Source organism: Melanerpes formicivorus, unplaced genomic scaffold (assembly GCF_026170545.1).
Source record: "Melanerpes formicivorus ecotype bairdi unplaced genomic scaffold, bMelFor1.0.p_v2 SCAF_2, whole genome shotgun sequence".
In the NCBI taxonomy this organism is placed as follows: domain Eukaryota; kingdom Metazoa; phylum Chordata; class Aves; order Piciformes; family Picidae; genus Melanerpes; species Melanerpes formicivorus.
In genome coordinates this window covers 33,467,744-33,482,902 of record NW_027142354.1, presented here as the reverse complement: position 1 = coordinate 33,482,902, position 15,159 = coordinate 33,467,744, and the positions used below count along the sequence as shown (strand labels likewise).

General features: G+C 41.7%; 1 protein-coding gene across 1 annotated transcript in view; it reads right to left on the bottom strand.

Moving 5' to 3' along the window:
- The window catches only part of KIF26B (kinesin family member 26B), a 329,942-nt gene that overhangs the window by 123,424 nt on the left and 191,359 nt on the right, over window positions 1-15,159 (bottom strand). The gene's annotated exons all lie outside the window — the stretch shown is intronic.

The window sequence follows — 15,159 nt, the reverse complement described above, 5'->3', positions numbered from 1 at the left end:
GCCTGGCCTTAGAAAACTCCAGGGACGGGGCTTCCACCACCTCCCTGGGCAACCTGTTCCAGTCTCTCACCACCCTCATGGGGAAGAACTTCTTCCTAACATCCAATCTGAATCTACCCACTTCTAGTTTTGTTCCATTCCCCCCAGTCCTATCATTACCTGACATCCTAAAAAGTCCCTCACCAATTTTCTTGTAGGCCCCCTTCAGATACTTGAAGGCCACAATAAGGTCTCCTCGGAGCCTTCTCTTCTCCAGACTGAATAGTCCCAACTCTCTCAGTCTGTGCTCATAGGAGAGGTGCTCCAGCCCTCTAATCATCCTTGTGGCCCTTCTCTGGACATGGTCCAGCATGCCCAGATCCTTCCTGTAATAGGGGCTCCAGAACTGGATGCAGTACTCCAGGTGGGGTCTCACCAGAGTTGAGTAGAGGGAGAGAATCACCTCCCTTGACCTGATGGCTATGCTTCTCTGGATGCAGCCCAGGATGTGATTGGCTTTCTGGGCTGCAAGTGCACATTGAGAGCTCATGTTGAGCGTCTCATCCACCAGCACCCCCAAGTCCTTTTGTTCAAGGCTACTCTCAAGCCAGTTGCTGCCCAGTCTGTATCAATGCTTGGGATTGCCCCGACCCAGATACAGGACCTTGCACTTGGTCTTGTTGAACCTCATGAGATTGGCTTGAACCCACCTCTCCATCCTGTCAGGGTCCCTCTGGATGGCCTCCCTTCCCTCCAGTGTGTCTGCTGCACCACACAGCTTGGTGTCATCAGCAAACTTGCTGAGGGTCCACTCAATGACATTGTCCATATTGCTAACAAAGATGTTAAACAAGACTGGTCCCAGTACTGATCCCTGAGGGAATCCGCTTGTCACTGGCCTCCACCTGGACATGGTCCCATTGACAGCCACTCTTTTGGTATGGCTGTTAAGCCAGTTCTTTGTCCACTGAATGGTCCATCCATCAAACCCATACTGTACCTGCTTGGAGATCAGGATGTTGTGCAGGAGAGCATCAAAGGCTTTGTTCAGGTCTAGGTAAATGATGTCATTTGCTCGGCCTTTATCTATTCATGTTGTGACCTTGTCATAGAAGGCCACCAGGTTTGTCAGGCAGGATTTGCCCTTAGTGAAACCATGCCGATTTTACCAAATCACCTCTTCATTATTCTTCTGCCTCAGCAGTGCCTCCGGGAGGCTCTGCTCCATGATCTTTCCAGGCACAGTGGTGAGACTGACTGGCCTGTAGTTTCCTGTGTCATCCTTCTTCCCCTTTTTGAAAATGGGAGTTATGTTTCCCCTTTTCCAGTCAGTGGGACTTTCCCAGACTGCCAGGACTTTTGGAATATAATAGAGAGTGGTTTAGCAACCTCATCCACCAGTTCCCTCAGCACTCATAGGTACTTGGCCTTCCAAAACCTTGGAATTATATTCTAGTTTGACAGTTACAACCTTTGAGATTGCATTCAAATGGCAAATGGGAAAACCCACATTTTCCTTTTATATTTTCAGCCTGCAACTGGTAAAGTGTATGAAAAAGTAATTAACTATTTCTCACAGCTTCATGGGGTTTTCTGTTTTTCCTCAAGGAGAGAAAAATCAATGCATGGCAGGCTAGAAAATCGTTTACAAGACCTATCAAACTTCACTGAATTTTGAGGGGAATCAAAAAGGCAATAAGCCTCAGGTAATTCCCATAGCATTTTAACCAGATGTGGGCTGCAATATGACACAAACATGTACAGTGTGGCTGTCTTGTGAGCAAACTTACTGCAAGTAAAATCATTCAGCTTGGGTGGCCAGCATTACTCTGAACACAGCTGATGCTGATTCGACCCTGTGATGTAGCAGAGGGTATTAAAAATTCTCACATTTTACTTTTCAAGGCAAATCAGAGGCCTGGCTCTCCCATGCAAACTCTCTGGACTTCCAGACTTCTCAGACAAAGCACCAAGCCACACTGTGAGACCTGATGCTTTGGTGGCTCATGGCCTTCCCAGCCCAGCCAGTAGCTGTTGACTCTGATCTTTGTACCGGAGCCAGATAATTTGTTTTCATTTAATATCCAGGATAATAGGACTTCAATTTCTACTTGAGACTATGCATAGCACTGCAATAATGGTAATGGCAATGATGGCAATATGACTTTATGTATTGACAATAAACCGATCATACGCCAAGTTACATTACATCCCACTTGAGCCAAGTGGCATCAGCTAGCAACTATGCAGGGATGTGCAGCATGCTCCAGGGCAATGCAAACCACTTTCCCATGTGTGCACTATGGCTGTGATACAGATTGTGTGCACAGAGACAAACAAGGAACTTGATGCAAATTGAATTTTTGAACTGCCTAATTCAAACTGTCTTAGACCACTGTGTGGACACACAACAGAATGGTCTTTAATGTCATTTTACTGAATTATCATCCAAAAGAATGCAGATTCAATCCAGTTTAGCCAACATACTTTGGATTCACCCCTTCAGTTAATTTGGATAATTTTTTTCCTGAGAGTCCCCAAAAAAAGAGCTGGAGACTCTGAAATCTTACAATATTTGTGGCAGAGGATATAATCACAAGATCAAGATCTGAAATTGCAGGAGGTGCATTAGAAAGCTGATTAAAGTTCAATCCAAATAAAACTGATGGATTGCAGGCAGGAAAGGGCAAGTGCTTTGAATGTCCACCTGATCCATAGTAAAGACTGAGGTAATTTCCTGAAAGAACATTCTTTGCTTTGAGGGTTTTAAATTACAAATGTTGTAAGATATATCTTTGACAGTCAGAATGTTTTCACCTATCCATGGGCATGCTGGGATTTTCAAACACATTCATTGTAGACCTAAGTCCTGTACACTGGAAGACAACTCAAGACTGATATGAAATTTCTGAAGAATTAAGATCCTCTGTGGTATTCATTGAAGAAATGAAAGTGGACCAGCTTAGAGGCCATTCTGAGATGTGATGGGGTAAAATACATTTTTTGGAAACTTCTCTAGAAAGATGAATGAACATAATGGATTGAATAATCGAATTTTAACACAGAACAAAGGCACTGCTAGGGGTCATGCAAAGATCTCTGCTAAGAAAATTATTCATTCCATATATAAGAATGAATTGGCATATACAAGAACAAATTGGCAGCAACAGCTGAGACAAAATAAATGACATTATGGAAAGCTCTGTAAATATCTTGCTTAGAGAAGTCACTGGGTAATTGTTACAGTAAAATATACGTAAGGAAACATTGTGGAAAGGATAGTTGGAAAATTCAGTCTCTAAATTCACTTCTGCTGCTCACAAAAAGCAACTTCAGAAGCTAAGGACAAATCTATATATCCACTTGTTGCTAAGCAATAGTCAGCATAGGAAAAAAAATCAAGCAAACAAACAAAAAAAATCCCAAACACCAAACCACAAATGGTGTGATACAGCATTTAGGAAGAAGTTCTATACAGAAAGAGTGATTGCGCTATGGAATGGGTTGCCCGGGGAGGTGGTGGAGTCGCCGTCATTGAAGGTGTTCAGAAGGAGACTTGATGGGGTGCTTGGTGCCATGGGTTAGCTGTTTGGGTGGGTTGGATTGGTTGATGGGTTGGACACGGTGATCTTGAAGGTCTCTTCCAACATGGTTTGGTTTATTCTAATAAAGGTTTATTCTAATTTAACAATTATAACAGCCACCCTGCAATACATACTGCTTGTGTGCCTCCAGCTCAGAGTGGACTGGGACTTCATTTGACATAAATTCATATAAAGTCACAAACTTCAGTCAGGCTGGATGCCCCAACACACCAACTCATGGCATATATGGTTCCTTGTTTAACTAAGAAAACAGACACAGCTGATGGAAGTCAAGAGACACCTTCTTAGCTTGTCAGAAGACATTATTTTTTCACCAATAAATTCTCCAAGGCAAAATTAAAACTATAGGGTTTACTGTTAAAGTAAAGGTCTGTAAGATCAGCAGATTCATTAGATTCAGAAGATCGGACATTTAAGTGAACACTTCAAATATTAGAATAGAATAGAATAGACCAGACCAGGTTGGAAGAGACCTTCAAGATCATCGCAACCAACCTATTATCCAACCCACCCAATCAACTAAACCATGCAACCAAGCACCCTATCAAGTCTCCTCCTGAACACCTCCAATGATGGTGACTCCACCACCTCCCCGGGCAGCCCATTCCAATGGGCAATCACTCTCTCTGTGTAGAACTTCTTCCTAAACTCCAGCTTAAACCTCCCCTGGTGCACCTTGAGACTGTTATTCACATTTATGTCAGCAAAGGTCATCACTGATAAGTAACACTGACTCTCATGCTTCAGTACATGACTACTCCTTCACCACTGACATCTGAAGACATTTCCTTAGGTGCATATCTGTGTATTATAGTTCATTACTGGATTTTCATACTACATTATAATGCATCCAGTACTTAGCACCTTTGGAAACAGAATTCTAGGGCCAGTGAGCTGGCATATCAGTTTCTGTTTAAAAAATGAAATTAAAATGTGATCAATTTCATATCATATTTTCCACAAGGAATGCCTCTTATGTTATGAAGGCTACACAGTTACGACCCAGCTACTTTTAATGTAAGTATTTGTAATTTTCATTAAAAATATAAATCTAGTCTCTTTATTTAGAGGTGTAAATACTCTCTGCTCAATGCACTGTTCAAAGTGCAAGAGATGGCTTCCCAGAGAATTTGCTGGTTTGACAAGCCAAAAGGAGGTAAATGATCTTCTCTAGTAATTAAAACACTACACTTATCCAAAAATACCTTGCCGGCTGCATCTTGGTGTTGGGTTGGAAAATGCATGGAAGTTTAGCTGAGAATTCAGTCTCCTGAACAAGCTAACAAACTCTCAGTATATTTGTGCAGACACATCACTAGTTATAAAATACATCTGCATTTGTGGCCAACACTGTTGCTTACTCAAGGCAAGACGTTCATATCCTACAGTCTTAGACTGCACACCTGAAAGTTGAAGACACTGTTACCAAGCCTCATCCTCAAAACCAAAAAACTATCAAAGATGGGTTTGATTTCTTATTTTTCAAACCCCAGCCACAATTCTTCATGTAGAAAAAGTAGATATTCTTGACTGTCACATGCTAAGTAAAATGTAATGTGCATAATATTTTAGACAACTGATGGAATGGCAGACAAAAATACACTGGAAGCCTGCCACAGTTTTGCACAGTTTTGATTGCTTCCAACTCAAAATATTTGCAAATAGAGATTGGCAGTAAACTTTCTGGTTTGGGTAATATGCTTATATAAAATGAGGAATCATATCATACAGATCCTCATTAAGCTTGAAGGTGAAAACCAATAGGATATATCAAAATTACAACCATGCAGGCTTTTGAGGGTCACTCAACAGCTGTTTCTTCTCTGGGATCTTTAGTTACTGGATTATGTTGCTTATCTACTGCTTATACAAACTGAGCATGGGGCACTAAGTGGGATGCTCACATTTTCTAATTATATGGATATAAACTAGCTCAACTGAATCATCAGCAAAAGTAATTCTGTTCCTCCCAGTCACCTGTGGAGGTGATGCAGGCTCACTAAGGTCATATTACAGCCAAGATGACCTGAGTACTATCTCCAAAGGAAAGGCCCCATACTTGTCCCTGCTTTGTCTGCATACTTCTTTTCCCTTCCTTGATTCTTTCCTCACATTTATATTGACTCGGCTGCTACTGCTTTAACCTCCTGTAATGGATCATGCCAAAGACTGCTCTAAATCATGCTTCTTTGACACAGTTAATACATCTGAATTACTATGGCAAACACTTCTCCAACCGTAAAATCTGAGGTGTGTTGTACTAAACAGGATTTCATGAAAAATCTCACCTTTCTGTTTGAGGGCTGTGATCTGTCCAGGAGTCATGGCTTCCTTTGTTCCATGCCTTTCTTTCCAAAGCAAAGAAACCAGAGATGCTTTACAGAATGTTTAACCTTCCAGCTAACTGCCACGCTCTGCTGCAAGTAGGCAGGTTGCCTCTCTATCAGCTTCTACAAACTAGGGATACTGCCTGAGAAGCATAATCCATGGCAGAGTAAGAATGACCTCTAAGGGTTTTTTTCTAGTACATTTACACCTTTACATGGAACACTGTGGTTCACCCAGAGGGAAGCACAGTGACAGAGTGACAAATATGGCATTTGTCCTCTTGGAAAGGAGGGAATGTGAGCTTCCCACATGCCCTCTCAACCCACATTCCCTGCTTTTCAACAAGACTTACAAGCTGCCAATGAGAATCAGGGCAATTTCACCCCACTTTAATTATCTGTGTGGCCAGACCCAAGACTGTGGTGTTGCAGCCTAGTAAGACATATAAAGAATGAAATAAGAATCCACAGAGGAACATTTCCTAGATTTGTAGTTCCAGTAAGATTCTTAGTATTCATATGCAATTATTTTACAATGTCTTTAAAATCCGCAGATAATTTGAGCTTTCTGTTTATGCTGTAGAAGGTATAATAAACATCTCTCTAATGCCCAGAAAACACTTGCCCCTTATTGTTCTCTTTATTTTTATGCATGTATTCAATTTCATAGCAACAATAAAGCTGCCCCAGGCTGCAATCTTTCACTTCTTGGGTGGCTAATTCAGAGGTTTTGGCCACAGTGCCTTTGTGACTATGGTCCCCCTGGAACTGTGCTGTAACTCTCCAGAAAGTCATTAATTTCAACATTTAATTCTATGAGTCAAAATACTGTTTCAAACTTTATTCAGGGCAGGTCTTATAAAATATGAGGATTGACACACACAAGTAATCTCAGTAAAATTCACAGCTCAGACCTACTTTTATATCAAGTTCAAATTTGTGTAAATTCATCAGCAACAGAGCTTCTCCTATGTTGACAAGACAAATATGCTTGACAATGAGTAGCTTAATGACAACCTCAAAGTCCTACACAAGTATATTTGACACAGTTGTTATTTGGGTGAGAATTCCCGTTTTAGAGGATATGACAAGATACCTAACAAACCACTTCTCACATCATTACCTTTTGATACACAAGATTCCCTTTGCCAGGTATTACTGTATTCCAGTAAAGATCTTTTACCTAATTAGAAGTTCCTGAAAAAACCCCATTCAGTGACAGACATCCTTCTGTCTTTGGCAACAGGATCATGCACAGAGATGATGTTGACCAAAAGATAACATAACAAATCAACTATTACAATTAGAATTTCTACATGAAATCATACCCTTGGTCCTTCAATAGAACTCAAGGAAACTACATGTTGACTCAATAGCTCAATATCTTTATCTATTGAAAGGTCATTTCTGTTTGCTTGCTTTCTGTGTTTAGCAATCAAGCACAGAAGACAAACCACTACTCATTTTATTTAAAGAATAGGTAGAGGTTGTTTTACTTTCCTCTCTGAAAAGTATTTTGTATAAAATGTTAGTCTGACAGATGACAGCGCTCACAGTATTATCCTGCTCTTGGAAAGCTCTGAGGATGAGCAAGGTATGTGTTACTGCATGCTCAATGCATGAAGCAAGATGAACCACTATACTTGGATAAAATAAAATCAGATGTTTAGCTCCAGCTTAATATGGCTAGAAAACCAAATAGATTTACTATAACTCAAATTAATTCAAATGTAAGCACATACCAATTACTGCCATGGTTACTTTGCAATGCATGTTCAAGTCCCATGTGAAAACAGCATAGGCAGGAGACTGACAAACATAGACCAGAGCAGCCTTGATTTCAGTTGCACAGAGCTGAGGCCAAGAGCACCAGTATTTTTCAAGGAAAGGCAAGAAATAAGCTTCATCAATCTCAGCCTTTGAGTGTTATTGCCTGTACATACTAAAGATTTAGGCTGTAAGACATTGGCATTGCCACTCTATAATAAGGAGATGTGCCCTGATTTATATTTGTACTGTTATTGTGTAAAACAGGAAACATACAAATCTGTCAGTATTCAAGGGTTAGCTGGAAATTATTAGGAGCATAGATGTACAGTTATGCTGTCTTCTAAAAGTACCACCAGAGGTGGCTGGCAAACAGATGTTCCCCATGTCTGAGGTAATCTAGCAAACCCTCAGTCATGGGACGGGACTCTTGGTTAGCCAGCCTCAGGCTGAATCCTCAGGAGCAAGAAGTAATGACAGTTATGATGACTCAAAAATGTGACTAACAGCAGCTTTGCAAAGAGAGGCCTACAAAGTGCTAGCCATTTAATATCAGTCCTTAAAATCACATAAAGCAATTTCTTTAACTGTAAGATTTATGTAGTTTATACGATTATAGTTATTCTATTACACTGGATGCTAAACCCTGACCACACAGTGTGGAAAGCTATTTTGCTTCATCTCTGCCCCATTCAGCATAAAACTCTTTTAACACTAGGAGGAAAAGCAGCCAGCACACAGATTCACAGTCCATTTTGTCATTGTTTAACTTTCTGGTTGGCAGAACAATTAAACAGGCCCATAAAAAGGCCAAAAGGCATGTAAGCTTTGCAGAGGTTATTTGCCTCATCAGTATTTTTGAGCACAGCACATTTAAAATAACACCAGCATACAAATGGTAAACTACTCTGACAACACAAATGCACTGAAATTCCATGCACTTAAGCCCAGCTCTGACAAGCAATCTTCTGTCATAATAAAAAATACTTCCTCTAAAAGCTTCTGTTAGTCTTGTCTTGTATTTACCTAAGTCACCATCATGAAATAGTGATAAATCTTTGAGATAAGGCGGGGTTTTCGCTCCTGGAGACTATCAGAATTACTATGTATATAATATGCTAAGGTCCAACACCAAGGTCCTCCTCTTAACAGACTGCACATACACTGAAACCAGTCCAGCCTCAATAGCTTATAAACAAAACTGACAAACAAAAGAAAGAAATCGTATAACCTCCACCTTCACAGAGATATGCTGAAGTACAAAGAAAGTAATGAATGGCAGCTAATTGTAATTTAATCTATATCTCCTTAGCAGACTCATAGAAATAGTTGCAGTGGGTTTGGAGGTGCCTAACATCAACCCCCCTGCCACCTACAAGTCAGGCTCTTCAGTGCATGGAAGAACAACAGCTAATGGGCATATGTTGAAACACAAGAAGGTTGGACAGGGTATAAGGAAAAGTTTTTGCATACTGAGACAGCAAGTAAAGTTATACAGTCTTTGTCCTTGGGGAGGTTTAAAGCCCAAATGGATAAAGTCCTGACCAAGCTGTGGAACCTCAGTCCTGTGTTTGCTTTAAGCAGTGGATGGGAGTAGAAATATCCAGAGGTCCTCTCCAGCCTCTCTGATCCCATGTTTCTATGAAAGCAATGTCATTATAAATCTGAAAGCAAATCAATATTATGATTTCTTTCTTTTTCAAAATATCCTATCTCTGAAAAGTGTCAAGAAAATTTCTTACCACTCTCAGTAAAATTACTGAGTCCAAAATAAGTGTTTTCCACTTCAGAACAGTAATTTACGCATAATTGAAGCAAGCATAAAACTACAGTTTCAAATAGAATAGTTAATAATTGCTTCTTTTTGCAAGGGTGTAACCAAAACACCCTTGAATCTTGTTTACTTTCTGGGAGATGATTAAGGGAGTGGAACATCTGCCTTATGAGGAAAGGCTGAGGAAGCTGGGTCTCTAGCTTTGAGAAGAGGAGATTGAGAGGTGGCCTCATTAATATTTATAAATATGTGAAAGGCAAGTGTTAGGGAAACAGAGCCAGGCTCTTCTCAGAGATGTCCAATGATAGGAAAAAGGGCAATGGGTGCAGGCTGGAGCATAGGAAGTTCCACATGAACACAAGGAAAACCTTTTTTACTGTGAGGGTGACAGAACACTGGAGCAGGTTGCCCAGAGAGGTTGTGGAGTCTCCCTTCTCTGAAGACATTCAAAACCCACCTGGATGCAATTCCTGTGTGACCTACTGTAGGTGATCCTGCTCTGGCAGAGGGGTTGGACTAGACAGTCTTTTGAGGTCCATTTCAACCCCAAATACGCTAAATCATCAGAAGGTGATGAAGTAATCTAATTGTAACAAAATCCACATTTCTTGGTGAGAAAAAAAACCATAAAAATTGACAAAAACTTCCCCCAAGCCACCTTCAATGTTTTGTTATAAGACTTTCTGTCTCTGCCTACTGAAGATTCGGGAAGCAATACTTCACAACCCTAAACATCCTCTTATGCTACCATTTTCAAAGGACGTTCCATACACCCAGCCTCTTGCAGGAATGCTCAGCATTCTGCTAGCTCAGACTCCACTTCCTTTGAGACCTGACCTTAATATTTAACCTACTTTAATCATGCTGCAGGATGAATTGTTACCAAAAAAAAAAAATTAAACTGGAAAACACTATTACTCTTGGCAATTAACAGTTATTTTTACAACAAACCTTTCATTCTTCTCTTCCTATTTACAGAAAAGTGACATAAAAAACAAAATGAGATTGAATACACCCTATACCATAGTAAGACATTGCCAGAAAGAAGTGAATTATACAGATGTGGTACAAAAACCAACAAGTAGAATTAACAAGAGATGTAAAGACTTTAATCTGCAACTATTTTCATACATTTCCTGTCACATATAAAGGTGACAGAAAAACGTATTTGCTGTTTGATTGCACTTGAATCTCAAACACTTTTGTGATTTGCTGATAATTCAACATATATGTTCCACCTGAATAAAGTGTGACCTTAATGTTCAATATTGTTTCACATTTGCAATACACAGGCAAAGCTTATGGGGGCAGGGAGGAGAGCAGAAATCAGAGGAATTAGCAAAGGTCTGCTCTTCCAGATCACCAGAGGGACTGCCCTCTCTGATTCTCATGGTCGTGTGGTAGGTATGATAAATGCAAGCAGCAATATTAGTCAGAAAAATATTTTCTGTCTTAAAATACACAGAAAATTAATCCTCTTCGTTCTTTTTAGATACAGACCTTGCTGCTGTACAAGGATTGTGCTGGTCTTCTTCTGTATTTTCCTTATTCTGAAAAAATGTACCAAATAAGTGAACCAGCATTCTTCTGAGGACCCACAGTGAAAGACTTTTGATTAGAAAGATCTCTCCTTGGAAATATGGGGCAACCTAAGCTTAGAAGATGGGCAATTCCAGGCGAAGTTTGCAGAAGTAGACCTAAAGCATATACTGCCAAAAGTACTATAAAGAATCAGTTTGGCCTTGGGGAAGGACCCCCAAATCCATTAGGTGATGCTAAAAATTATAGCAGTGTATGTTTTCACATATGTGTATGTTGATGCCCTGCAGTCTGGGTTGTTGGTTATCTGGAAAACTACATCCTGTATACAGAAAATTTTGAGTATACTTTTCTTTTAAGATCAGGTTACAAAGAGATTAATTTATACATTTTGACCTACTACAACTATCCACATCAAGGCACAAACAATCCAAATGCTCCCTCACCCTGTTTGCAGAAAAAACTTGATCATCCTGACACATCCAGCATATTTCAAACAACCACGAATGCCTTAACACAATGGCTACCCAGAAAACAAAACTTGGAAATTAGTTTCTAATGCCAGAAGACTCTGCTCTCACTTGAAATGCTTTGTTATCTGTTTTAAACAACACAGAATAGAAACGTTATTGAGTGGATAGTGCAGCTAAAATAAGTTGCCAAACTGATCGGCATGTCTGGGATTGCTCCCTTGTGTTAAAGAATTCTTCAGCTCCTCCAAAGAAAATAATTCTCCTTTTGAAGCCTCAGAACAAAACTAAAACTTCTTTTTCTCAGTAAGATACTGATCCATTTGAGACTTAGGGTGCCTAGCTATACCAGTTAGGGCCTCCCAGGCTCAAAACAAGCCTGTGCAACACTCTCTGCGAAGCCTCAGTCAGACATTCCCTTCATCCTTCCACTCTAATTCTTCTGCATCCCAATACCCAGCAAATGTGTATTGCAGCCAACTCTCTCTAAAAGGCTGCCTGAAAATAACAGCCTATCATAGCACTTTACGTTCTCATAACCGAAAAAACAACTCTGCACCTTCTCACTGAGCAAGACTTTAAAACCAGTCCTTTAGCTTTAAAAAAATTCATCAAACTCACATTGAAGAGTGAGGCTGATAGAAAAGCCAGGACATTCTTCTGCACAGGGCGGCCCACACAGCTTCCCATGCTCTTAGAACCAAGGTTATTTTAAGTAAATCACCTGTTTTGTCCATTTACAACATCACTGTAAGTGGTGATTATCACTAAAAGAGCCTCACACAAACTGTCATTCAAGAATCAATGTTAGAACTGAGAAATCTACAAATATTTAGGGTCAGGAAGAGTGGGGGAGTACTTTAGATTAAAGTAGCTGATAACCAAACCTTTTTACACCTCAAACAACACTCCAGTGAATTTCTACATTTTATCTTCTCCCTGTTAGCTTGGGCAAATATCATCAAGCTGCTTCACATGTGAGTTGAGACAGCAAACCACTGTACCATACAAAGTTACTGTCCCACAAATCATTCTCCTTCATTCATCAATATTACTGACTTAATTTTTCACTTAATTATGTGCTCATGTACCTATTTGACATATATGTTGTATTACTACAGGTCACAACATTAAGAGATGAAGACAAGCAAATAGAATAGAATAGAATAGAATAGACCAGGTTGGAAGAGACCTTCAAGATCATCGCATCCAACCTATCATCCAACACCACCCAATCAACTAACCCATGCAACCAAGCACACTGTCAAGTCTCCACATGAACACCTCCAGTGATGGTGACTCCACCACCTCCCCAGGCAGCCCATTCCAAGGCGCAATCACTCTCTCTGTGTAAAACTTCCTCCTGACCACCAGCCTGAACCTCCCCTGGCGCAGCCTGAGACTATGTCCTCTTGTTCTGGTGCTAGCTGCCTGGGAGAAGAGACCAACCTCTGCCTGTCTACAACCTCCCTTCAGGTAGTTGTAGAGAGCAATAAGGTCACCCCTGAGTCTCCTCTTCTCCAGGCTAAGCAACCCCAGCTCCCTCAGCCTCTCCTCATAGGGCTTGTGTTCCAAGCCCCTCACCAACTTTGTTGCCCTTCTCTGGACACGCTCCAGCAAGTCAACATCCTTCCTAAACTGAGGACCCCAGAACTGGACACAGTACTCAAGGTGTGGCCTAACCAGTGCAGTGTACAGGGGCACAATGACCTCCCTGCTCTTGCTGGCCACACTATTCCTGATGCAGGCCAGGATGCCATTGGCCCTCCTGGCCGCCTGGGCACACTGCAGGCTCATGTTCAGCCTACCATCAACCAGCACCCCCAGGTCCCTCTCTGCCTGGCCGCTCTCCAGCCACTCTGACCCCAGCCTGTAGCACTGCATGGGGTTGTTGTGGCTGATGTGCAGAACCCGGCACTTGGATGTGTTAAATCTCATGCCATTGGACTCTGCCCATCTGTCCAGCCTGTCATTTACCTGGACCTGAGCAAATCCTTTGGCAATGTCCCACATGACATCCTGACCTCTGAGCTGGTGCAGTATAGGTTTGATTCATGGACCATTCAGTTGTCAAAGAACTGGCTTAACAGCCACACCCAGAGTGGCTGTCAATGGGTCCACGTCCGAGTGGAGACCAGTGACAAGTCGAGTCTCTCAGAGATCAGTACTGGGACCAGTCTTGTTTAACATCTTTGTTGGCAACATGGACAGTGGCATTGAGTGGACCCTCAGCAAGCCTGCTAACGGCACCAAGCTGTGTGGTGAGGCAGACATGCTGAAGGGGAAGGGATGCCATCCAGAGGGACTCTGACAGGCTGAAGAGGTGGGCCCATGACAACCTCATGAGTTGAGGTTCAACAAGACCAAATGCAAGGTCCTGCATCTGGGTCAGGGCAATCCCAAGCACTGATACAGACTGGGCAGAACTGGCTTGAGAGCAGACCTGAAGAAAAGGACTTGGGGGTGCTGGTGGATGAGAAGCTCAACATGAGCTCTCAATGTGCAATTGCAGCCCAGAAAGCCAATCACATCCTGGGCTGCATCCAGAGAAGCATAGCCATCAGGTCAAGGGAGGTGATTCTCTCCCTCTACTCAACTCTGGTGAGACCCCACCTGGAGTACTGCATCCAGTTCTGGAGCCCCTATTACAGGAAGGATCTGGATGTGCTGGACCATGTCCAGAGAAGGGCCATGAGGATGATTAGAGGGCTGGAGCACCTCTCCTATGAGCACAGACTGAGAGAGTTGGGACTATTCAGTCTGGAGAAGAGAAGGCTCCGAGGAGACCTTATTGTGGCCTTCAAGTATCTGAAGGGGGCCTACAAGAAAATTGGTGAGGGACTTTTTAGGATGTCAGGTAGTGATAGGACTGGGGGGAATGGAACAAAACTAGAAGTGGGTAGATTCAGATTGGATGTTAGGAAGAAGTTCTTCCCCATGAGGGTGGTGAGAGACTGGAACAGGTTGCCCAGGGAGGTGGTGGAAGCCCCGTCCCTGGAGTTTTCTAAGGCCAGGCTGGATGTGTGACTCTGAGCAACTTGATCTAGTATGAAGTGTCCCTGCCCATGGTAGAGGGGATGGAAATAGATGATCCTTGAGGTACCCTCCAGCCCTGACAATTCTATGATTATACTACTTTTTGCTTTGGTTACTGCCCCATCGATTAATTTACTTAAATAATATTGGAAACACAGCAGGCAGATGAAGTGCACTCAGCTGATCACTAAGACGCTGATGCCCATTTGTGGGTGATGCAACAGTCCTTACTCTATTAACAGTTCCAACCCACTGCACTAATTTAGACTTTAGTTTGCCATCCTATTTCCTGGCTAGAGTGAATTTATACTTCCTTTAGGATTTATTTTCTTGTTCTAGATATCTAGCTCTGAAAAGGAAGATATGGTAAAAAGATCCATCAGCTACGTGGCATGATTAGGCAGTATTTCATATGAGGAAAAACAGTATATCTCTGGGACTTTTTTTGCATGGTTATACTTCACATCTCTAACACTGCATGGAGACACACTCTGATCACATTAACTGCAAATCAATAGTGTTAGGGCCAGTTTCAATGAATCTTCAGGAGATAAGATTGTGCTCTGAAGCTCACTGAGGCCAATCTTGTTTCTCAATATATGATAAATTTCTTGTGCAAGTTCAGTTTTGCAAAGACCTAATCAGTTCCTGTGGTGTGTGCT